Genomic DNA, 24,663 nt, shown 5'->3' on the forward strand with positions numbered 1-24,663 from the left:
ACATGCAATTGGAGACTTCTCCCTTTAACTAATAGAAATAGGTGCGCGGGGATGACCCTAGCTCCTCCTTTGCATAAAAAAAAGATCGTAGAATTAAGCTTGAGAGATACGACATTGACGGTAAATGTCCATCCTCTAGATTGTTTGATATTTGGCTATTTACTATCCCTTTGATCACACACTTAAATCCGGTTTCTAACTCTATAACTAATTGTTTTTCAAGATAATAATGTAACCCAACAAACCCAATTTTAATAAAATAAATATAATGCAAGTATACTTCAAAGAAATTAGAAAATTGATCAAAATTTTACATAATTAAAAAATCAATCAATATCACAATCACACTTGCCTCCATACAATAAATATTTATATAAATTATAGAAAGTGAAATTATATCCTTAATTCTTTATATTATCATCCATCTGCTGCAATTAATCTTAGACTTACAAAACAAATTACTATAACATGTATTCATAATCTGAACAAAAACATAAATTACTTATTTTTCCATCAAATGAAATGAATTTTAATTCCTCCCAATTGAAAGAAATATTCAGATGCAGCATACAATAACTATCTTACAAAATTGATGTGGTTGAAGATGCTGCTCGTGATCTCGAAGGAGAAGTGAAAAATGGCATGGGTGGAATTCTCAATTCATTGAGGCTTCCTTCCAACATCTCCAACACTCTATTCATTGTAGGCCTATTTGATGGATCCATTTGTATGCACCACAAACCTACTAAAATCATTTTTCGTGCAATTTCTTCATCCTCTGTAGTTATAACACCACGTAGTTCTAGATCTCTGCATGTATCAAGATGCTTGTGAATCCATTGTGGAAAATATATTTCACTAATATTTTCTACTCCCACATCAAAGTTCTTTCTTCCTCCAATCATTTTGAGTAGCATCATTCCATAGCTATATACATCTGACTTGTGTGAGACTCCTTCGAAGTTTCTATTAAACAATTCCGGTGCAATATACCCTGGAGTCCCTCTAGCACCCATCATCGATATGATACTCTCTTTTGTAAGTGACAATTTTGCTAGCCCAAAATCAGAAATTTTCGAACAAAGGTCTTGGTCTAGAAGAATGTTATGAGGCTTTATATCAAAATGTACTATTCGTATGTTACAACCACAGTGCAAGTACTCTAGTCCCCGAGCAATGCCAATAGCAATTTTGTATAGCGTCTCCCATTGAAGGTGAGGATATTTCTGTAATGGTTTTTCATTATATATGAACTTTTCAAGGGATCCATTGGGCATGAACTCATAGATAAGAGCTCTTTTGGAGTCCTCAACACAAAAACCTAGCATAGTGACAACACTAACATGGGAAGTCTTGCTAATACTTGCGACCTCATTAATAAATTCTTCTTCGTTACCTTTTGATTCTCTCAATACCTTTACAGCCACCATAAGCCCGTCAAATAGCTTTCCTCTAAACACGTCACCATAAGCTCCTTGGCCTAATTTTTCCTTGAAGGAGCTTGTCATTTTCTTGATATCTGAATATTTGTATCTTTTTGAAACCAAGGATCCATGATTCTTTAGAAACATCTCCAAACTTTGAGAATTCTTTTTTTTCTTCTTCCAAAAGAGCAATTTATCTAAAGATAATTTTCTTCTCAAGCAACATAATAAAACTACCATTGTAGGTATAATAATGATTACAACTGCTAATACACCTGTAAGCAAAGAAATAGGACAAAAAGCAATTAATTGGATGCATGATATATTAATGTGCTAGGCTGAAAGAAAAAGAAAGATAATACAAGGTTTAAATAGACTAACATGCTGAAAAATAGAAACCATCATGAGAATTACTTTGATAGGTTAATTAACTATAAGCACCTTGAGTGCTCAATCCCTTGCAGAGCAATCAAGATGTGGATTTAATTGAAAGATGAAAAATAATATCAATGTAACTTATACACACTACGTCATAATGCGCCAAAAACGACTGCCTCTACAGTCGGAAAAAGAGTCGTTTTAAAAGAAGTCGTTTTTTAAAAACGACTGTCCAAGATAGTCGGAAAAAAACGACAGTAAAATAAGGATATAGTGACCGTCGCTATAGGGTATTTTAAAAAAAAGAAAACATTTTACACCTGCCCCCCTGCACATGTTGCTGAATATTGGAGATACGCCTATGTTTTGACATTAATCACTTAGACCCCAACTAACAATATGAAAAGACCCAAATGCCCCTCGTCTTCAACTTTCATAAATCTAACTAAAAATCATTAATGATATCCCAATTGCAGAACTTTATAGTCTTTCAAATATTAATTAATAATCCATAAAAAAATGTTATTACAGCAAGATTGCTTCCAATAATAGAAGAAGATAAGAAAGCATAACAGCACTGCTAGAGGCTCTGATGTTGCTATTGCATTGCTTCCATCTGTCTCATATATATCTCGAACACCAAGACTATCACGCCTTTCTTCAACCTATATAGCAAATACTAACAATGAATATTAGCACCAAAAAATGTAAAATAATAGTAAAAAAATACATCAGCTTTTGATGGATACACCTTATAACAAAAAAAGAACATCGATCCTGTTAAGAAAGCTTACCAGATCTTAGCAATTTCAATTCCTTCTGGAAAAAGGCCACCACTACACCAAATTTAGTATTTTAGAAACACTGCCAAGGGGGTGAAATAAAAATAAATAAATAAACGGAAGTATGTTCTTATACAATGCTAATCACCTGATATCTCGAAGGTCCAACACAAAGGCATTAACATTGTTGCTCCTTGGAATTTCAATTGCTTCCTTGATGGCCCCTGCAAGGAACCTTTTTTAAGAGCGCATTAAAAAAAATACAATTGGTGCTATTCCCCCTAACCCACACACACCAAAAAACAAAAAAAAAAAAGAAGTGGAAAGTCAATAAAACCTGATTGTCAAAACCGATTAAAGTAGGGAGAAAATGAAGAAAGAAAGAGGAAGCCATACTCTCTCTTTACCTCAAAACTCATCTCAACTTCAATAGTCAGGCCTAAGTTGACTGATCTTCCCTTCCTCTGTAGCCATCCCATGCTCTATAACTCTCAACCAAATACAAACAGCAGTAAAGCTAAGTATCAAACTCAACAACCCACTCCCAAGTCCAATCCCCACAATCGCCATAACAGTCAGCCCTTTAGTTTTAAAAGAAGGCAATGGATACCCATAAAGATCTTTGTTTCCCTCAAACGAACTCGCATTAAACTTGGGCAAACTCCCACTACGGTTCCCAATCGACAATGGGATCGCCCCGGAAAGCCTATTGTTTGAAACATCGAAAACCAAAAGCCTCATCAAAGACCCAAATTGCAGAGGAATCTGTCCTGTAAGCAAGTTTTTTTACCCCTTAATTGTATCTGATATCTCAGATACATTCACCCCAAGCTACTCGAAATAAGTATTGAAATGCTTTGATTAACTAAAATGCAAAATAGCTTGATGCAGTACAACAGGGTTTCACTATGATTATGTTTCTGTCTCACTTTTTATTATTTTTCCTCAAATGTGCAGCTGACAAATAATTGAAAAAATGAGGAAAGCTATAAGGTATATCCTTATCATAGCAGAAGCAAACAGAATCAATAAGACAACAAATTATACAAAGGTTGTTTTTCTGATAAGCATTTCCATTTTCACTAAAGATTATATCCCATGACCTCCAAGTTAATTTGCAATGAGTCAAACCAACTGAGCTACGGGTCTAAGCCCAAAATAGGAAATGGAAGTTACTGAAAGTGCTGATAAAAAGCATATGAAAAAGATAAAGATAAAAATTGTTGCACAGAGTGGCACAGCATGCTTGGACTTGGTAAACCAAGAAAAATAGATAATGCTAAGAAAGAAAACGGGCATCCAAATACAAACAATGGATGCATATCAACCATAATGCAACACTAGTTGACACCACTATCAGCCCACTGAGTGACATTAAACAATATCCCACATCGATGAAGAAGCTTCCTCTTCCTCACACCTTATCATCAGGTCCCAATCATTAGAGCTTGCATGATAAGAGGAATACATGAATATCTGAAAGGCAACTCGGTTATTTGCTACTCAAGCCCAAATGTTGTTTTTTTTTAATAAGTAAAGGATTATATTAATAAAAGTGGTCGAGATGACTAGTGTATTTAAACCACGTTCACTAGGCCAATGGCTAAAATCACAAGAGCTTCAAACCATAGCTAATTGGTTATTACTCTCATCCATTCACTAAAAAGTAAGTTTCATCAAGCAAGAATAGCAAATTTGAAGTACCAGAGTGACAAAATTTAAGGGCATCACATACATCATGATATTGAACACGAGAATTTAATAGGCCAATAACAGACCCAATCCCTAACAACTACACCTGAGAAGCTAACTGAATTGAGAAGAATCACTTACTATTTTCAGTAGCTAATGGAGGTTCCAGACATTTCTGGTGGAAAACACAATTGCAAGTCCCATCACACAGTATAATGTCATTTTTTGGAAAAGCATCTCGTAGCTTAAACACAAGCGAGTTTCCGGCTATCAGAGTAGCGGCAATTTTTGAGATAGCAAGGTTGACAAGATAGTTGAAGAGTGGGATTGCCAAGATAACCCCAAGTGGAATCTGCAATTAAATACAATCAAGTTATACAACAAATTCTAGAACTTTAATGGAAAAATAAATAAGTGAACACTTCCATGCAATTTTTGAATCTCATTACAGTTGCAAGATGGTTTTAATTCGATAGAACCTAAAAATAAGATGTTAAAGTGGTGCAAATAGACCATACATAGGTATAGGAGATCCACTTTCCAATACTTATGCATTTCTTTACTTTTTTAATACATTCTTGTCACTAAGTAAAAATTGAAGGAGATAAGTAACTCCAGAAAATTCATTAGTTATTTTCTGGGTGTTTCAGTGTACTAGAACTACCTAAGAAAACAGTAGCAGCTTATAACTAAGTATGCTATAAAGAAGATTACAAGTACTTGTGATAAGGTAAGTTACCAGTCCGCTTCCTGTAGGCCTACACCGCCTTGATGCATCATGGTAATGCTCTTCATCTATCGCATTCTGCCAATAAGCAGATATGTAAGATCATTATCCATAGTTTTTCTCTCATTTTTTGGTAAATATCATCCATAATTCATGCAAGCAAGCATATTGCTATTTACTCAACAAATGATCTGACCTTCAATTGACACATAATTTCAGATATAGTATCCTTTGATGTTGACACATATTGCTGGTGGAACTCTATGCCAAAAGCTAAGTTGAACATCGAACAAACAATTATCAATGATAAGATCCAAGTGGTGGCTAAGGTCTAAGAGGTCAGGTCAATATTATTAGCCTAGATATCTGCTATTATGTCCAAATGGCTTTTAAGATTTTAAAGGTTTGTGGATGATATGAAATGAAATTCTTTTGATCCTAATCATCATAAAATAAATAATTTTTTTTTCAAATGTTGTTGACTGAAAATCGGATACTGATCTCAAAAACTGGTTCTTAAAACCATGATCTTAACCATAGACAATGTGATCTTTCATTTCATTTTAAAGAAGAAAGTGTGCATAAGGATAAAACACAACAGAATTATGTTTTATGAAACTAAGTAAACAAGATTGAAGAAAACATTTGAAATCCTAAAACTTGCTTTAACAATCTATAGAACCCTAAAATTGGTGAGATTTTAGAAAACCCCAGTTGTTACATCTATAGAACCCTAAAACTTGTTTTAACAATGAAGAAAACATTTGAAATCCTAAATTAATTAAGGAAAATCAGAGATTCAATCAAAAACTTTAACATACCTGAAGATTCGATCACAAATAAAGCAAAGGGAGGGAGATCGAACAAATCACAAAAACTTTCGATCAAATTCTGATCGATTCTGCCCTAAAACTTTCAAATCGAAATCTGATTGCAAATTGAAATATGATCAAAATCACAGATCGAAACTTAGATATCGAGTGAGTACTAGACGTTCGTCCCTTTAGTTTACAATAAGTCGAGACGATAGACAGTCGAGAGAGAAGAAGTTCTGTCTGCGGCGGAGATCGAGAGAGAGCGGCGGAGATCGAGAGAGAGCGGCGGAGATTCGAGAGAGAGCGAGAAGATAAACAGACGAGAGAGAAGAGCAATCGAGCGAGTACTAGACTGAGATCAACCAGCTTCGTTTGTCCCTTTATTTTACAGTAAATCGAGAAGAAAGTCGAGAGAGAAGAAGCTCTCTCTGCTGAGATCAAGTTTCTGAGTTTTTTAGAGTGGCTATTGGCACCCCAACTGTTACTTAATATAGTCAGTGAGTGGGTTGAAACGACAGTTAAAAACTGTCGCAATTAACGACGGCCTTTAGCCGTCGTTTTAAGCTCAATTTTGGCGTCGCCAAATCCTCAATATGACGTAGTGTAGAGAACGTCGAGTCGAATTATAACTAGAACAACCAGTGGGATTAAATTGGTACTCCTTATTAGGAAACGGAGTGGTGCAATTGAAAAAGAGAAAGAGTTTGGCGTGGCTAGGCCCAAAACTGAATAGAGTCTATGGAAGGCTAAGATTTTGAATGGAAGAAGAGCAGGTATTAGCCAAAATCTTAGCATTAGTGACCCAAATTGATTGATTTTTATAGAAGATATCGCGTACAACATATTCATCACCCGGCATATTGAGAATTGGCTTGTCATTTTTGCATGTAAGCTCAAAACCTTGCATACCACAAGAGCAATTTTGTTTACCTTGGACCCAAAAAGGGTAGCTTATGCTTACGTTATTGCCACAGTTCCAAGGCTTACATGCTTCGAATTGTTGGTCAACAGATAGAGCGATTTCTACTATTAAGAAGAAGGTGATGATATTTAAATTTACCCAAAAAGAAAAGAACACTTTGAATGTGAATAAGTTATTTTGATTCATTTGGGATGGAATCAGATTGAACAAGAAAAAAGAAGAAGAAGATGATGATGGTAGATAGAAAAGGAAAAAAAAAAACAAAAAGATATAGAAAATGAGTGGAGGGTGATGAAAATGGGTTCTGTTGACTCTGACCTTTTTGAGTGTCTGAATGTTTGAAGTCAGGGCCTCACTCGTGACTCATGCCTTTTGAATTTATAGCCACCACCTAAATGTATTATTGGCCATAGCAAAATCGACATCTTCACCTACTAATTCGAATCATTTAAAATAGGTATTTATTTTCCTTTGAAAAATTACTCTAAGGGAATGGGGTGTCAATGGGTACCCAATTACCCGGAATCGATCTAGAATCGAAATCAAAAACCCCAGTTCCAGTTCTCTTTTTATTGGAATCGATTAGATTCAGGTCTAATATGGAATCGAACCGATAAGAATCGGAACCATTCGGTTCTATCCAATGAGTACCCATGAGTACACGAAACCGATTTATTTTATCAGTTATTTTTACATTATACATAATTCAAGGTAATCCTATATTTTAAAATTAACATATATGATATAAAATTCTTCAAATTTTATATAAACTAAATATTTGAGTTTAAGATGAGTCATTTATTTTTTAATTTATTACTTGTATATTTTATTATTTAAAAATATAAATCATTAAATCATTATTTTAGTGGAAAAAATTATTATTAAGTTGATACTTTACAAATAATATTTTATTTTTTAGAAGAATTTTTTTATTATAATGATTTTGAAATAATTTTTCTCATTCAATTATTGAGAATCGAAGCCGACGGGTACCCGTGATATTTTATGATTTCGATTTCGGTTCCACTTATTTTAAAATCGAAAATCGGAACCGACAAGAACCGGAACCGATAAAATATAAAGGTTATGATTTCAAATATCATTGGAATCGAACTGGAACCGACCCATTAACACCCTTACTAATGGAGAGATTTCTTTTTAAGTACCCCAAATTTAGAAGATACCTTGATGATCTAATTAGTAATTTTTTTATTATTTATTTTTTGTTAATGCCCCTAAGTCAACAATTCAAATCACTGAGATCAACCTTTGATCCAATCCTCAAGATGGAATTTTTACGACCATGTGTCTTTCTTGGATACCACCACCCCTATATACAGGTTTTCAAATTGAAACCCAAAATTGAATCAAACTCTCTTCGATGAATCGACCTCTTCTATTGAGTCTCCAAAAAATTAATCACCACAACTCCTTATCGTCCCAGTAGTATCATGTCCATTGATTTGTTATTGGAGACTGCTGGAGACACCACAATTGAGGTTTAGCCACCAAACATCCATCTTATGGTGGCTTGATCTAAGGCTCGTTATTGCGCCTACGCCCATTACAACAAAAAATGAAAATTAGAAAGGATTTATAACCGTTCCTAAGACAGTTTGAAATGGTTGACAGACCATCTTCGATCGAGGCGTCATTAATGAATTTAAATAGTTGGGAGGCGTTCTAGATCTTAGGATTTGGAAGTACTAAAAACCGTTCCAAATCTACATTTATAAAACGGAATACAATAACACAAAAAAAAAATACCTTGGGAGCCGTTCCAAGAAGAAGGTTACATGCTTTTGCATTTGTTGACTAAAAGAAAGTGGCTATGACAGGCCGTTTGGTTTTTGGATAATTTACAAATACACCCTTTTTGGTGAATAATTTAGCTATTTTATGTTCTTTTTAAATTGATCATATATATCTTGATCATGGTCTTTTATGAGAGACTAATAGAAAGGAATTGTCTATCCTCTAAAATAACAGATAAAAAAAGAGCATCTTGAGTTGAACATACCCTCTACATTTTGAGTTACTTACGTAGTTTCAAATTGATAGCATATCCCTTGACATGGTCAACTACACTCTATTCAACCACTTACAAAAAAAAAGAAAAAACCTTGATTCCCTACCCAACTTAAAGAATATTTTATTATTTATTCAATCAACAAACGCCCCTCCTTTTATTTGATTTTACAATTTGATTAGTTGTTTTATTTTCTATTTTGTTTCGTCTCTAAAATTAATGAGAAAAAAATAAATAATTTTCATGTAACCTTTGTTTTTTTTTTTCTAAAATGGGTTTAGTTTCTCAAATTTTCTCTTATTTTTATCTTTTATATCATTGGGGAACATAAAAGAATTCCTACCAAATTAAGAAATGAAGATATGAAAATTTTAGAGAAAATATCCCAATCTTTGGTGGAAAAAAAAAAAAAATTCCCCTCAAAAAAGTTTTTTATCGTGAAGATTGAGTAATTGAAGAAGTTTGTTTTTTCAATAAAAAAAACAAGGATTTTCACATTCCAGATTAGGGTATTTTGATTCAAAAGAATTTAGTCATTTTTAGAATTAAGATATTAAGGGAGTAAGTCATAATTTTAGAACTAGAGGAGGCATCTCAAATATTCACGAAAATGGAAGGGGTATCTCTAATATTCACAAGAACAAATTGAGGTCGCTTTTTCTATGTTTGGGAGCCCCTTCCAAATTGACTTTAGTTGCAAATTCGGGTCGCTCACGCATAGAATTGAGTGGAAGCGGGAGAATTAGTATGTTTTAATATAAATAAATTTTACGTTTCAAATTTGGATCTTGCCGCTATATAAGAATGAAATGATTCGATTCACCAAATCGGCTGAGAAGTCTAAGCGGAAGGAACGGTCTTAGCAAGATAAAACATGCATTCAAATAAAAACAACAAATATTATAAATATTAACTAAAATTTCTTTTAAATAAAATTTTAAATCACAAAATTATTTTGTGAAATCATAGATATATAATAATATTAAGTAAAATGGTACTTTTATCTTTTAATGATTTTGAAGAGCCTTAATAGTTGATGCAAATTCAAATCAGTCACTTTTTAAAATCGTAAAATTACCCTTTCACCAAATTAAATGACACAACACTATAAAGCTAAAATATATCTATTTAAAAATTTAAAATAATTCTCTAGGTTAATTAAAATAACAATTTAATATAATATAATATTGATCTTTACAATTCATGTGTATTCGATTTCTTTAGTGATATCTATATAATAAAACATAACTGTGTAATTCAGTACACCAACTACAATTACGAAGATAAGCGTGCATTTCATTTATGGTAGAGTGGGGTTTACAATAAAATTACCTTTCCTCTTCATCCCTTTCAACTTTATTGTTTTTCCTCTCCTCTTCCCCTCTCTTTTTCAATACTATCCCATCCAACTTTACTATCTTTCATCTTTTACCCTCCTTAATCAAAAGAGAATGCTCTGACCTTATATATCTTTTCTTAATAATTTTCAATTTTATTATTATTGTTTTATCTTCTACCCCCTTAACTCAAAAGAGGGCCAAACTCTAGTAAAATAATAAAAATGAGTCAACTCTTCACTAGCAATGATGACCCTTGCACTAAGAGAAGCGAATTTTTTTTAGCAAATTGAAGATGTCTTGGAAGATAAAAAAGTACCATATATACAAAATAAAAAATATTTTTGTTTTTTCAATTTTACATGTAATGGATTTTGCAAGCAAATATGTTGTTTCTTCACAATTTCATTCATTCAAATACGTACTCTATTATTTTCGTCAAATCCCTTGAAAATAATTCAATGAACAATAATCGTTGAATCCACAAATATGTTCTTACTTGATTCATTGTGATCCACAAAGTCAGAGTGAATCATACTAAGATCGAAATTGTGTTAGCAAATCCAATTTCTTAGGTCAATGTGCCCTTGCAATTTTTGGGAGTTGTCTAATTATGTTTTTTTAATGGTTGTCATCAAATTCTATAGATCCAGATTTTCGTTCTACAATTTTCCTTCCTTTCTTTGCTCGGGTGGACCTGCGAATTAGTCCACTCCGACGATCAAGTTAGAGACTGTGATAATCAAATTAACAAATTTTAATATATTTTTAGAGTGAAGAAGAGAACCCCCTTTATCCATGGCCCTCTCCCTCTTATATAGGCATCTACGATGATCATTTTCTGTGCCATTCTTTGATGTGACTCAGGGTAGTTTGCTTACTCTCTGACAGGTTAGGGGCAGGGGTAGTTGCAACTGCTCTGCCAATCCTGGAGTAATCAGAACTGATCTGACATGGTATGGGTTGTCAGAGCTGTCAATCAATGGTTTATCTGTCAGATTCGTCTTGTCGATCTATACTAACATTTGATATTCACAGAGTACTTCATCCGAGCTACCTGATGGGTTGGTGGTGCACGGTCGAGCTGAGCGTCCGTGCATCCGAGGAGTTCTGTCTACGGTGCCCATCAAGCAGTCCATCCAAACTTCAAGTCCATGCTTCGGAGAATCGTTCGAGCCACGTGTCCCCATTCGAGAATTTCTCCCCACAAATTCCCAATCGTATATTCATATTTCGACACATTGTTAGAAAAAAAATGAATCTTTTACATGCAATGACTTTTTTTAATTAGCTCATGTCGACCTCCATTAGGTAGTTTTCAAATCAAAGAGTATTTTGAACACGCATTGACTTGTGATCCAAAATGACTACTTTAATCATTTTAAAATATAAAAAACTCTACTCGGTCGGATTAGCTAATTTTTTTATACAAAATAATTAAGTACTTGTTATTTTATCTAAGATTTTATTTTTATTTTTTATTTTTTTTTACTCGTCAAACGAATCAACTATATATAGGTAGGAAGGCGAGTGGATTTTAAAACCATTACTTGGACACTCAGAACACAATTGGACTAAACCTGATTCAGTTGTCACTCTAATGGTCAAAAGTACCAAGTCAAGACATCCATCAAGTAAAGAGGTATAGATTTTTATACTTTAAGATATTTTTTGTCTAACAATTTTTTCAAGCTCTCTTCAGTTGTGAAAAGTTGAAACTGATGACATACCACCTGGACCTTGTTCTTTCGTGTGAGGGACTATTTTTTTGTTTTTTCAAGATGATCTTTTCTCAACCTCCATCTAAATGTTTTTATTTTTACCCTAAAATTCTTATTTTTCCTTAAAAATCCACACAAATCATATAAATAAATTACATTGAAATATAGAAAACTAATTTTATTTGAAATCTTGAATGATCATTTTTTTTTTTTTGATAAATATAAATTTTATTAATGAAAGAAAAAGGATAAGAGGAGGCTGAGATAGCCCCCAAAAAACAAAACCATAAAAACAAGAAAGAGAAAATACAAAAAATAAAACACGCCCGACGGGAGGCTATGGTTCACAAACCATATCCCAATTAAAAATAAAGTCTTGGAAGCTCAATCCCTCAAAATCTTTACTCATCTTTGACCAGAAGAAAAGAAATCCCAGAGTCTCTAAAATCACCGTATGAGGCAAGCTTTCCTTGTTATGGAACACCCTGTTGTTACGCTCTTTCCAAAGACCCCAAGCAATGGCGAATGGAAGGATAGTCCAAAGATGCCTCTTTCTAGCAGAGAAGATATTGAAACTCCAACTCTCTAAAAGCCCAAAGATAGAAAATGGAAGAACCCAATCCACCTGGAAACGAGATAAGAAGAACATCCAAATAATACGGGCGAAAGAACAATGAATAAGAATGTGGTTGGTTGACTCCCCATCCCTCAAACAAAGATGACAAAAGTTTGGGGTAATCCACCCCCGATAGATCAAATTATCTAAGGTTAAGATTCTACCCAATGAAGCAAGCCATAAAAAGAAAGACACCTTAGAAGGAACAAGAGTTGACCAAATGATAGATGGAGAAAAAGATACCTCATGCAACGGAAGCAAACAATCATAGAAAGACTTAACAGAAAATTTCTTATCCTTAGCCTTGAACCATTCTCTTCTGTCCTGCTCGTTCTCTCTGAATTGAATCGAATTAAGGAGATCTAGAAGAGATGTGACCTCCGTCAATTCCCAATCATTGAAATTCCTCCTAAATCCCAGATCCCAAGAATTCGTGTTCCCGTCTCGAATCAGACACTGCTGGACTGTGTTATTTTTTTTCAAAGAGCAAGCGTACAAAGATGAAAATTGGATAGACAGAGATGAAGTTCCACACCAAAGATCCTCCCAAAATCTAACCTTGTCTCCCAACCCAACTTTGAATTTAATCTCCCTATCAAACTTATCAACACCCTTCATAATACCTCTCCACACACTACACCCATAAGTTCCTCTAGCCTCCTTACTATACCAACCAAACCTCTTCTCTCCATATTTAGCCCGAACCACCTTCCTCCACAAGTTGTCTCTTTCTTCCCCGAACCGCCAAAGCCACTTGCCCAAGAGAGCTTTATTTGTTAGTCTTAGCCCTCTAATCCCCAAGCCTCCATTCTTCTTTGGGGTGCAAACCATTTTCCAATTCACCAAATGATACTTTCTACCACCGTTATTATCATTCCACAGAAAATTCTTCATGAGTCTTTCAATCTTAACTTCCACCGACTTAGGCAACGAAAAAAGGGATAAGAAGTAAATCGGAATACTCGTTAAAGTACTTTTGATCAATGTAACCTTACCCCCTTTGGAAAGATACTTTGCCTTCCAAGTACTCAATTTCTTTTCCATTTTCTCGATCACTCCCTCCCAAATATTTTTACTACAATACGGCGCTCCTAAAGGTAAACCTAAATAGGAAGAAGGAAGCGTATCACTGCTGCACCCCAAAGTAGCTGCTAAGACTAGCAGGTTAACAACCTCACCAACCCCAAACAACTTACTTTTCTGCAAATTGACATGAAGTCCTGAAATTGCTTCAAAACAGCACAATAAAACCCGAAGGACTCTAACTTGTTCTCTAGAAGAATCTAAGAACACTAAGGTGTCATCTGCGAACTGCAAGTGCGAAATCAACGGACCCTCACTGTTAACTCTAAAACCGGATAACCTTCCTATCTCAACCCCCCTCCTGAACAATTTCCCAAAAGCTTCTGTCACTATAAGGAATAAAAATGGGGATAACGGATCACCTGTCTCAAACCCCTGGAGCTCCTAAAATATCCTGCCGGACTCCCATTAACTAATATAGAAAAAGAAACCGAAGTAACACATTTCATCACCCACCTAATCCACTTGTCACCAAAGCCCATCCTACCTAACATATACTCCAAAAAATCCCAACTCACATGATCGTAAGCTTTTTGCATATCAATTTTTCCTATGAGCCCCACCTTCTTATCCTTAATCCTAGAATCTAGACATTCATTAGCCATTAACACCCCATCTAGAATTTGTCTTCCCCTAAGGAACGCACCTTGTTCAGGACCAATTAAATTCTTCAAGACTTCTTTCAATCTGTTTGCCAGCACCTTGGAGATAATCTTGTACACCGATCCCACTAAACTAATGGGCCTAAAATCATTCAAGTCAATCGCCCCCATTCTTTTGGGAATCAAGGCCACAAAGGTATTATTAAGGGCATACTCTAAACAATCTTTTTCCTGTAACTCCCAAACCACCTTCATGAAATCCTCGGCTACAATCTCCCAACAATGTTTGAAAAATTCCATTGTAAAACCATCTGGCCCCGGTGCTTTGTTTCCACCCATGGAAGCAACAACCAATCTCACTTCATCCTCCCCAATCTGCCTTTCCAACCTCACCCTTTCTTCATGAGTTAACTTGTTGAATTCGAGATTATCAGGACGAGGTCTCTTGTCCTCTCTTTCCCTATAAAGCTCTTTGTAGTAGCCCACTACCCCCTCTCGAATACCCTCTTCTCCTTCTACCATAGTCCCGTTGATCATCAAGTTAGCTATTTGATTATTTTTTCTGTGATAATTGGCCATCTTATGAAAAAACTTAGTGTTATTATCACCCTCTTTAAGCCACTTAATCCTCGATTTTTGCCGCCAACTTATCTCTTCCATTAAAGCTACTCTTTGGAATTCTAACTTAAGCTCCGATCTTTTCACTCTTTCATCTATCTCTAACTCCCCCACTTCCTCCTTGGAATCTAGGACCTCCATTTCCTTGAGGATCTCCCTCTTTCTCAAATCTACCCTCCCCACTACTTCCTTGTTCCACTCTTTCAGTTTCTCTTTCAGATATTTGAGCTTGTTCTTGAAGACCACCCCTGGATACCCCACCGTTGGACACTCCCTCCACCAATTTTTGACAAGATCTGTAAAATTTGGGTGAATAAGCCACATATTCTCAAAACGAAAGGGAATCGGATTATTTCTAGATTGCCCCGCCTCAATAATAATAGGAGTGTGATCCGAAACTAAACTGGGAGCTGCCGTGTGCACCACGTTACGAAACTTCTCCTCCCAATCCCCACCCACCAAAAATCTATCTAATCTGGACATCCTAGGATTAGCTTGATTATTAGACCAAGTAAACCTTCTACCTAACAAGGGTAAATCCATTAAGGCAAATCTATTAACAAAAGCATTAAAGTCCCTCATCCCCTTAGTGATTCTTTGTCCCCCATTATTTTCATTAGTGAATCTGATAACATTGAAGTCCCCACCCAGAACCCAAGGCTTATCCCAATAGCCTGCTATATCCTCCAATTCTTCCCAAAATTGGTATCTCTCCCTACTCATAGTGGGGCCATAAACTCCTGAGAAAACCCATTGAAAATCCTCATCCACGTACTTGCAGAGAATCGAGATGGAGAAAGCCCCAACTAATTTGTCAATTACTTGAATCAAATCCTTGTTCCACATCAAAATTATGCCACCCGCACTCCCAATAGCTGGAAGAGCAACCCAACCAATATCCCCCCTCCACAACTCCTTAATCACTTTATCCTCACAAACCGCTAGCTTCGACTCTTGAAGAGCGACTAATGTCGGCCTTTTTGAACTAATAAAAGCTTTCACAGCAGCTCTCTTCATTCTATCCCCCAATCCTCTCACATTCCAAGACAAAATCCTAATCGACATAGAAACCTAAATAAGAACCCCGACCTAAACCACAAACCACCTCTAAGTTATTCCACCTCCTTGGCCATTTTTGGCCTAGAAAGCCTCTTTACTGAGTCCATAGGGGCCACCACAACCACCTCATTCGATTGACCATCCCTGAAAGTTTGAATTTCCTGGCTGTCTGAACCAACTATACCCAATTCATCAACACCCACTCCACTCTCCTTGCTCAGCTCCTGCAACTCTGCTTCAAGAAGAGCTCTATCCCTCGAATCTCCTATAACTACTCTCAAAATAAGCGAACAATCCTTATCATTTGTCTCAGGTATTATTCCAAATTCCTCCGCCATACTCAAGGCTTGGCTCACCAACCATTCAACTGTTTCCATCTCCGTTTGCACTAACAATTCCTTCATCTGGACTGAGTTTGGGTCTTCCAACCCTCTGTCAACCCAATGTCCATCAAAATACCCTTCTGTCTGATTCAACCCAGTCACCTCATCATGGATCTAAGTCAAGGGAACCGCCGATGAAAAAAGACGAGGGACATCTAGACTGCTCTCCCTCAAACTATCCTCCTCTTGAGAGAACTCACTGTTCTGGGGAGAATTAATCAAGGCTAAAGGAGGTTGAAACCTGTTAACATCATGCCAAGGGAACATAGAAAAACAATAGGATGCCCCAGCAAAACCCATACGAAAAACCAATAATGAGTTGTTCAAAGAAGTAGTGAGAATGAAAGCTATTGGAAACGTAGAACAGTAAGAAATACCTTCTCTAGAAATTTCTCCTCGACTATCCTTCCACAAGCTCAGATTGTTCGAGCTCCCTGGATCAAGCGACACCCCAAGATAATCCCAAAGATTGTTACTCATACTGTCCCAAGACTTAGAAATCAGTGTAATAGAACCATTCGAATGTAGTTCCCTCTTCTTATTCAGCTCCAATTCCTCGCTTCCATCCTTAAACATCTCATCTGTATCATCTACCGCAGTTGACAGAGTACTTAGAGTATAACTGCCTGCACCTGAACAATCTCCCTGAGTTTGCCCTCTAACCCCCACTTTTGTGGCTTCTTTCTCTGTTTGTGCCTCAATTTCCCCCTTGTAACTCTTTGTGTCCAAAGCCCATCCCGTCAAACAGTCCTGTTCACCCAAGGAAAATAGAGATACTTGACCTAGGTCCATCAAGGGTCCCCCCAACATACTGTGATCATAATGGATAGGCTGATCCATGGGCTTGAAATGTCCATAAGGATTTAAATCCAAATCTGCCGCAGAAGTTGCAACCCAAACCTCTTCTCTGGGCCCCACCATTATTTCATTAAAATTCGAACATCTGTCTACCACTGTCATCTCACCCTCTTCTCCACAATTCTTATTCCACCTAACAATTTCCGGAATCTTCGCTCCCTGTACTACCTCCCTTTGTAGTTCTTCTGGTAAGATCGCTTTCGTATAGTCACTCGTTGTATGCACCGTAACTTCATCGATATTCCGAACACCCCATTCCCCTGCATCCTCGTAAGCCTCCACTGATGGAGAGTAGTTTCTAAACATCTCAGATTGTCGATCCATATTATAGCTCTCGTCTCCCTTGCCGAGCATCTGGATCTCCTCCAGATTTCTCTTGCTTGTGTGAGACATCGAGCAGCCTGCTTCATTCTCAATCGTTCTACAACCCTCTACATCTTCTATATTGTCCGACAACAAGGAAATACTTACCGGTGCTTTCCCTTTCTCTCGATTCTTCATTTGCTGAGACTTATTACCACACGTGGCTACCCTTTCAGCCCTACGAAGAGAATCTCTGCTACTCTTCAACTGCTTCTCCTCGGTGGCCAGGTGCTGAAATGAGTTTAAGAGGATGTTATCTGAAATTTTACCCTTACTGTTTAAGGTTTTATCCTTCAAAAGCCATTTTAATAGCCCACGGCCCTGCTTAGCTTTCAGCCCAGCCCATTTCCCACCCTTTATTTGGCTTCCATGATCTTGGACAGACCTCTTCTTATATTTGGGCTTCTTACCTGAGCCTCTATTCATATTCCTTAAGTCCTGCTTTAGGCCCACTGGACTGTCACTCCCCCGGCCCTCTTTAGTAGCATAATGGGCTTTAGAGTTGGCTTTAGAATTGTTCTCTATTACAGGCCCATCAGCACCCCCAATAATTTCTGACCCAATCTCTTTCAACTCCGTCAGCTCTACCATTCCCTGTTTACGCAGCCACCTAGTATATTCTAGGTTCGTAGCTACCTTCGCTAAAAGCCTCCCCGTACTATCATATTTAATTGTCCCTCTACGTGGCTTCAATTTATTGATTCTTTTCTCACGAAATCTTGAGGTTGGTCGAAATTTGAATTTACGCCAACTAGTTGGCTTGTAACACACGCATTTTCCCTTTGGGTGTGTTATCTCCCGAACCATTCCATTAACTTCAGGTCTCATCTTCTCCAACTGATCCTCCATTTCCTTCGACTGAATGCAACCCTCATCCACCCGTGTGTCTCTCACTTTTGGAATTTCGAACGCTGCTACTGCTCCTCTCCCTACTGAATTCTTTCGCTCTACTATGTCTCCTGCCACCTCGATCCCTATCGTGTATCGAAACCCATCCACCCATACATACAGTCCTCTAGGCATCTTCCATTGTGAACACCCCACCCTTAGCCTCGCTCTATCCAATTTCGCACATCGAAGAGTGTATAAATCCACCTCTAACAGTCCGCCCACCTGCGCTCCAATTTTCTTGAACACCTGGTTCTGCCATAAATGGAACGGTAACCCACTAACACTCACCCATGTTCCTCCTTCCTTCCATTCTGTTTCAATATTGTTGCAATCCGCAAACCATGGACGCAAGCTATAATTTTTGATCCCCACCGAACCCAATCTTCTCTGATTTATCGTCAGGAAATCCAGTCTATTACCCAGCATCAATATCCTAATAGTATATTTATAAAATTTACATCAACCAAGATATAAAAGGTAAGCCTAATCTAGAAATTCTAATTAGCATTAATCACTCATAGTATTTATATACATTACTTACCAATCCTTATTAATATAGAAAATACTGGGGTATTTTAGTAAAATCCCTTGCGAAATAGGCAATAGTTACCCTGTAAAATGCAAGATGAGATCTGCACCCTAGATTTTGTTGACCTATTATGTTCGTTAACAATGTTTATTTTGATGATGTCATAGATTTTGAATATCGAAAACTCCCTATTTTCTTATTCAAAATAGAATCATAACTAATTTGTAGTTTTTTAAGTGCACATTTAGAACTTGTTTCCAAAACTTATTTCTTCTCTCTTTGTTTCTATAGAGAGAGTAAATTCATGAATAAAATTTTGTCATTTTGAAACATGAGGAAACCTTTTCCCTCCTATCAAAAACATGCAATTGGAGACTTCTCCATTTCTTTAACTAATAGAATTAAGGTTGAGAGATACATCATTGACAATAAATGTCCATCCTCTAGACTGTTTGATCTTTGGCTAATTACTATTCCTTTGATCACACACTTAAATCCGGATTCTAACTCTATAACTAATTGTTTTTCAAGATTATAATGTAACCCAACAAACCCATTTTTAATAAAATAAGTATAATGTAAGTATACTTCCAAGAAATTAGAAAACTAATCAAAATTTTACATAATTAAACTAATAAATATTTATATAAATTATAGAAAGTGAAATTGAATCCTTAATTCTTTATATTATCATCCATCTAGTGCAATTAATCTTAGACATACAAAACAAATTACTATAATAATCTGAACAAAAACATAAATTACTTACTTTTCCATCAAATGAAATGGATTTTAATTCTTCCCAATTAAAAGAAATATTTAGATGCAGCATAGAATAACTATCTTAAGAAATTGATGTGGTTGAAGATGCTGCTTGTGATCTCGAAGGTGAAGTTAAAACTGGCATGGGTGGAATTCTTAATGCATCGAGGCTTCCTTCCAACATCTCCAACACTCTATTCATTGCAGGCCGATTTGATGGATCCATCTGTATGCACGACAAACCTACTAAAATCATTTTTCATGCAATTTCTTCATCCTCTGTAGTTATAACTCCATGCAGTCCTAGATCCCTGCATGTATTGAGATGCTTGTGAATCCATTGTGGAAAATATATTTCACTAATATTTTCTACTCCCACATCAATATTCTTTCTTCCTCCAACCATTTCGAGCAACATCATTCCATAGCTATACACATCTGACTTTTGTGAGACTCCTCCAAAGTTTCTATTAAACAATTCTGGTGCCATATACCCTAGAGTCCCTCTAGCACCCATCATCGATATGATACTTTCTTTCTTAAGGGACAATTTCGCGAGCCCAAAATCAGAAATTTTTGGACAAAGGTCTTGGTCTTGAAGAATGTTATGAGGTTTTATATCAAAATGTACTATTCGTGTATTACAGCCACGGTGCAAGTACTCTAGTCCCCGACCAATGCCAATAGCAATTTTGTATAGCATCTCCCATTGAAGGTGAGGATATTTCTGTAATGGTTTTTCATCATATATGAACTTTTCAAGCGATCCATTGGGCATGAACTCATAGATAAAAGCTCTTTTGGAGTCTTCAACACAAAAACCTAGCAGTGACGACATTAACATGGGAAGTCTTGCTAATACTTGCGACCTCATTAATAAATTCTTCTCCATTACCTTTAGATTTTAGGTGATGTGGGATTGATTTTAAGTTAGAGGTAAGGTGAGAAATTGATTTAGGAAAGTGTTGAGGGCTTGTGGGCCTTAGGTGGACCTATGATTTTTGCGGATTCGAAGGCGGAGTGGTGGTAGTAGAGAAGGGGTAGGCATCCCAATTCTCACATTTTTTGAATTTATTAAATTTTTTGAGATTTTTGAATTTGTTAAATTAATCTAAATGCCACATGTTGGCAAATCGGACTTTTTAGACCCGTTGGTGAACTTTATCGAAAATTTGGCGTTTTTGATTTTGGAAGCGGAGTGGTGAATATTGGGAAGGTGTAAGGCAGGCCGAGTCCTTTTGGTGGACCCCTTAGACCCTTAGGGGGTCTTAAGGGCCTTGATTCAATCAAAATGCCATATTTCGATTGATTTGAGCTTTTGAGGCCCGTTGGCAATTTTTATTGAAAAATCTGTATTTTTGGACCCTTTCGAGTATGGGCCCGTTCAAATTGGGGTGTCTACAGGTACAACCTGTGGTTGTGATCTTTGCGATAGATCTTGAGGTGGAATGTGATAGGTCCCCTGTGAAAAAGCCTGATGCTTCCTCAACTCTGCCACCTCCTCGGCTAGTCTAGCCTGTAACTCAAGCATCTCCTCTCTAAACTTATTTTGGGACTCAGCTATCTGCCCCATAAATGATATTATCTGCGTTATCGAATCGGGGGTCTGATTCGAAGCCTGCCCCGCCTCTTCGGTGTTTCGGCTTCTCCCTCACCTCTGCCTCATCCGCTCATCTCGTTTCTGTTCATCAGCAACAAGGCATTTATCATCATATGACTAAAGTCGTTATTATGAAAGCATCATTTACTACTTTAAAAAGGATTTAGTAATGAACACCATTTTCATTACTAATAGAACGAACCTAGAATCCTATCATAATCATACTAGGCTCTATAGACTCTAGACACGACAGAGCTCGTAATCCCAATACGAAATTACTAATGAACTCGAATTTTGAATTCTTAATATTACTATAATATCCGTGGTATCAGTCTACTCTTCAAAACATAGTAGATCTATATCCTATACGGATCTAATACTATGCTCTAATACCATCTGTGACGCCCCGTCAAATGCTAACACAAATCCCAATGTCAGATCTCGAGGTACTAGGTGGCACCTCGAAATTCTGGCATGGTCTCCTCTATTTGTATTAGTATTCTAAGGCGTTCAACCTACACCTAATAAACGACATACAATCCTGCATACATACAGACAAAATATAATACTAACGGAAGTCTATATACATCTAATAACGTATGAAAATCATAGTGCGGAAGAAGAAGTTTATATACACGATTATATAGAAATTCCTTACTCTAACAAAATTCCTAACGCTCAAAGCCAAAATCTATATTACTCTTGGACGAATCGACACCTCTAGGGGTAATAACCTCAGTACTCACCAGGTAATGGACTCTGATCGTCTATCTGACCCACTAGATGGTCCACACTCGCTGGTTCTACGCCTACCACGCTAATTGCAAGCTCTGAAACTAAAAAAAATAGAAAGGAACGGATGAGTAACAATGGTTACCCAATAAGGAAACAAACAATTTCTACTAATAACCTCATAACAAGAATGAATAAACATACTGAATCATTTTAAAATATACAAAATTTTACAGAATAAACTATGATTAACTGGTACATATAGCCAGAGATGAGCAACTAAATATTTTAAAACTGACATTACATCAATCAACAGTACTCAATATAATATTTTCTTTATATACAAATCTAATTGATCAAATAGAAACATTAAAATGCATTTCATTTTATATATCAAAGTAAGGCAACAGATACATAATACACTATGGTGGAGTACTGGAATTAAAGAGTTGAGATTCACGACTGGATCGTTCCCAGTCGGGATATAATGTTACAATTCTTCTCTGGCTTTAAGTTCTTGATTTTGTGGTCGGTCGCTACACTTATCACGCTTGGTTGACCATTTATCCGGCTTAGGCTGGCCGTTTGATGTGACCATAAGCAATGGGTCTCTTTTCGATGTGTCAGAACGTTCAACTACTATAGAGTTTTAGTGATCACTGATTAATTATCTTCATCTATGCCTATTAGCTGTGCATGTGATTCCCAAATATATAAACCATTTGTATACGATCATCTTTAAATTACAAGTTAACTGGTAAAGATAGAGAAGAATAACTCGGATTCCACTTGTGACTCCACTCTCATACGCGTCCCATACCACGTATGAGCTTAGTGGTCCCTACCGTACATCCCAAGATAGTACACCACTCCGTTTCATACCGTTTCATACCCTTTTTCCCTTTTTTCGATTTTTACAATTTTCAATCTCTCAAATAAAATATCCATTTTTTGATATTCATCAACTCAATATGAGTTCATTGAATATTAAATCATATTTTCCAACTATGAAATTCATTTTTATCAATAATATTGAAAAAAATACAAAATTTATATCAAAACGGGGTCCAAGCAGTGCACATAACCCAACTGATGGAAATAACCCGTTGAAGTATCCTACCCATGTATAATTTGTTATAAAATACAATTAAACATATCAAATATGCAAGTTTTGCCATGAGTTCGAAATAACTAGTTGAATTCTATATTTTTGGAAACTCACCATAAATTTTTAATAAAATCCTAAATGAAATTTTCATAATATACAATTATTAATAGAAATTGAGAGTTCCTTACTATTTCTATACGAGATGATTGAAGTGCGTGCACAGAAATCGAGGTGAATGGCACAAAAATCGAGATGGATTGAACTTCGAGACGACTAAGGACGGTTTGATCCTGAAATGGATGAAATCTAATGCCAAAGTTTCAAAATTTTCGTATATAAATACGGCTGATTTTTAACGATACAAGATGAAAAAGAAAGTGAAATGGAAAGAGGTTGGGTGGGTTTTATAGAGAATACGACTGCGGACGTTTCTCCCTTCTACGTCGGTCATCGACGACGAGCCGTTTGTCGTGAATTTGATGTTGAAATTTAAAAAAAAAAAAAAAATTTAAATTTCGTTGGTTGTTTTGGACGGATTGGAGAAGACGAGAATAAAAAAAATTAAAAATTTTATTTGTATAAATTTTGGGACGAAATCCGTATTTTGCCTATTATTTCGTTTGATGATAACTTGACCGTTCAAACTTAAAAAATAAAGAATGAATACTCTATTTCGTTTAATTTTTCATTCCAGGTATAATGGTGTAGCCAATTTCTACAAATTCTATCTCTAAAAAAAATTTACATTTTTTGCCTGAGGTGACTCTTAAAATTGACGTCATTTTCATTTTTGATGATAATTCAACTTCCTGATCTTCAAAAATGACAAATAAATAGTCCACGTTTAATAATTTTTCATTACGAACCCAGCGATGTAATCAAATCTTAATAATTCTTACTCTAGCAAAAAGTCACTATTTCAGTTTGGTCCGACTCGATAATTGAGGATTTTGCAATTTTTCTATTCGAACTCGTACTTAAGCATGCTTATAGGCTAAAATATGTTTTTTGATAATTTTGAATCTAATGGTAAGATTAGATTTCATTAAAAATGATCAGAACAAGGTCTTACAGTTTTACCTTAAATCCTACTTTCAGGATTTTCTTAAAATTTAACTATTTTTTTCAAAATACGAATAAAGAACTCGGGTTTTTACATACACTATTCAACCTCTTACAAAAAAAAAAAAAAACCTTGATTCCCTTCCCACCTGAAAGAATTTTTTATTATTTATTCAATCAACTAACGCCCCTCCTTTTACTTGATTTTACAATTTGATTAATTTTTTTATTTTCTATTTTGTTTCATCTCTTAAATTAATGAGAAGAAAATAAATAATTTTCATGTAACCCTTGTTTTTTTCTAAAATGGGTTTAGTTTCTAAATTTTTCTCTTATTTTATCTTTTATATCATTGGGGAACATAAAAGAATTCCTACCAAATTAAGAAATGAAGATAAGGAAATTTTAAAGAAAATATCCCAATCTTTGGTGGAAAAAAAAAAAAAAAAAAATAACAATTCCCCTCAAAAAAGTTTTTTATTATAAAGATTGAGTAATTGAAGAAGTTTGTTTTTTCAATAAAGAAAACAAGGATTTTCACATTCCAGATTAGGGTATTTTGATTCAAAA

The 24,663-nt window shown here is 35.8% G+C and overlaps 2 pseudogenes across 1 annotated transcript in view; both read right to left on the reverse strand.

Annotated features, from left to right (window-relative positions):
• Positions 1-482: 482 nt before the first annotated feature.
• Positions 483-24,663, reverse strand: part of LOC147394352 (PR5-like receptor kinase pseudogene) — a 47,212-nt pseudogene continuing 23,031 nt past the window's right edge. The window contains exon 2 of the transcript XR_015181303.1: positions 483-1,699. The product of XR_015181303.1 is annotated as a PR5-like receptor kinase pseudogene (transcript). The remainder of the gene's footprint in view (positions 1,700-24,663) is intronic.
• Positions 19,851-20,483, reverse strand: LOC147394353 (PR5-like receptor kinase pseudogene; annotated as a pseudogene).

This window comes from Akebia trifoliata, chromosome 9 (genome assembly GCF_017979445.1).
Source record: "Akebia trifoliata isolate Shusen 1 chromosome 9, ASM1797944v1, whole genome shotgun sequence".
NCBI classification, from domain to species: domain Eukaryota; kingdom Viridiplantae; phylum Streptophyta; class Magnoliopsida; order Ranunculales; family Lardizabalaceae; genus Akebia; species Akebia trifoliata.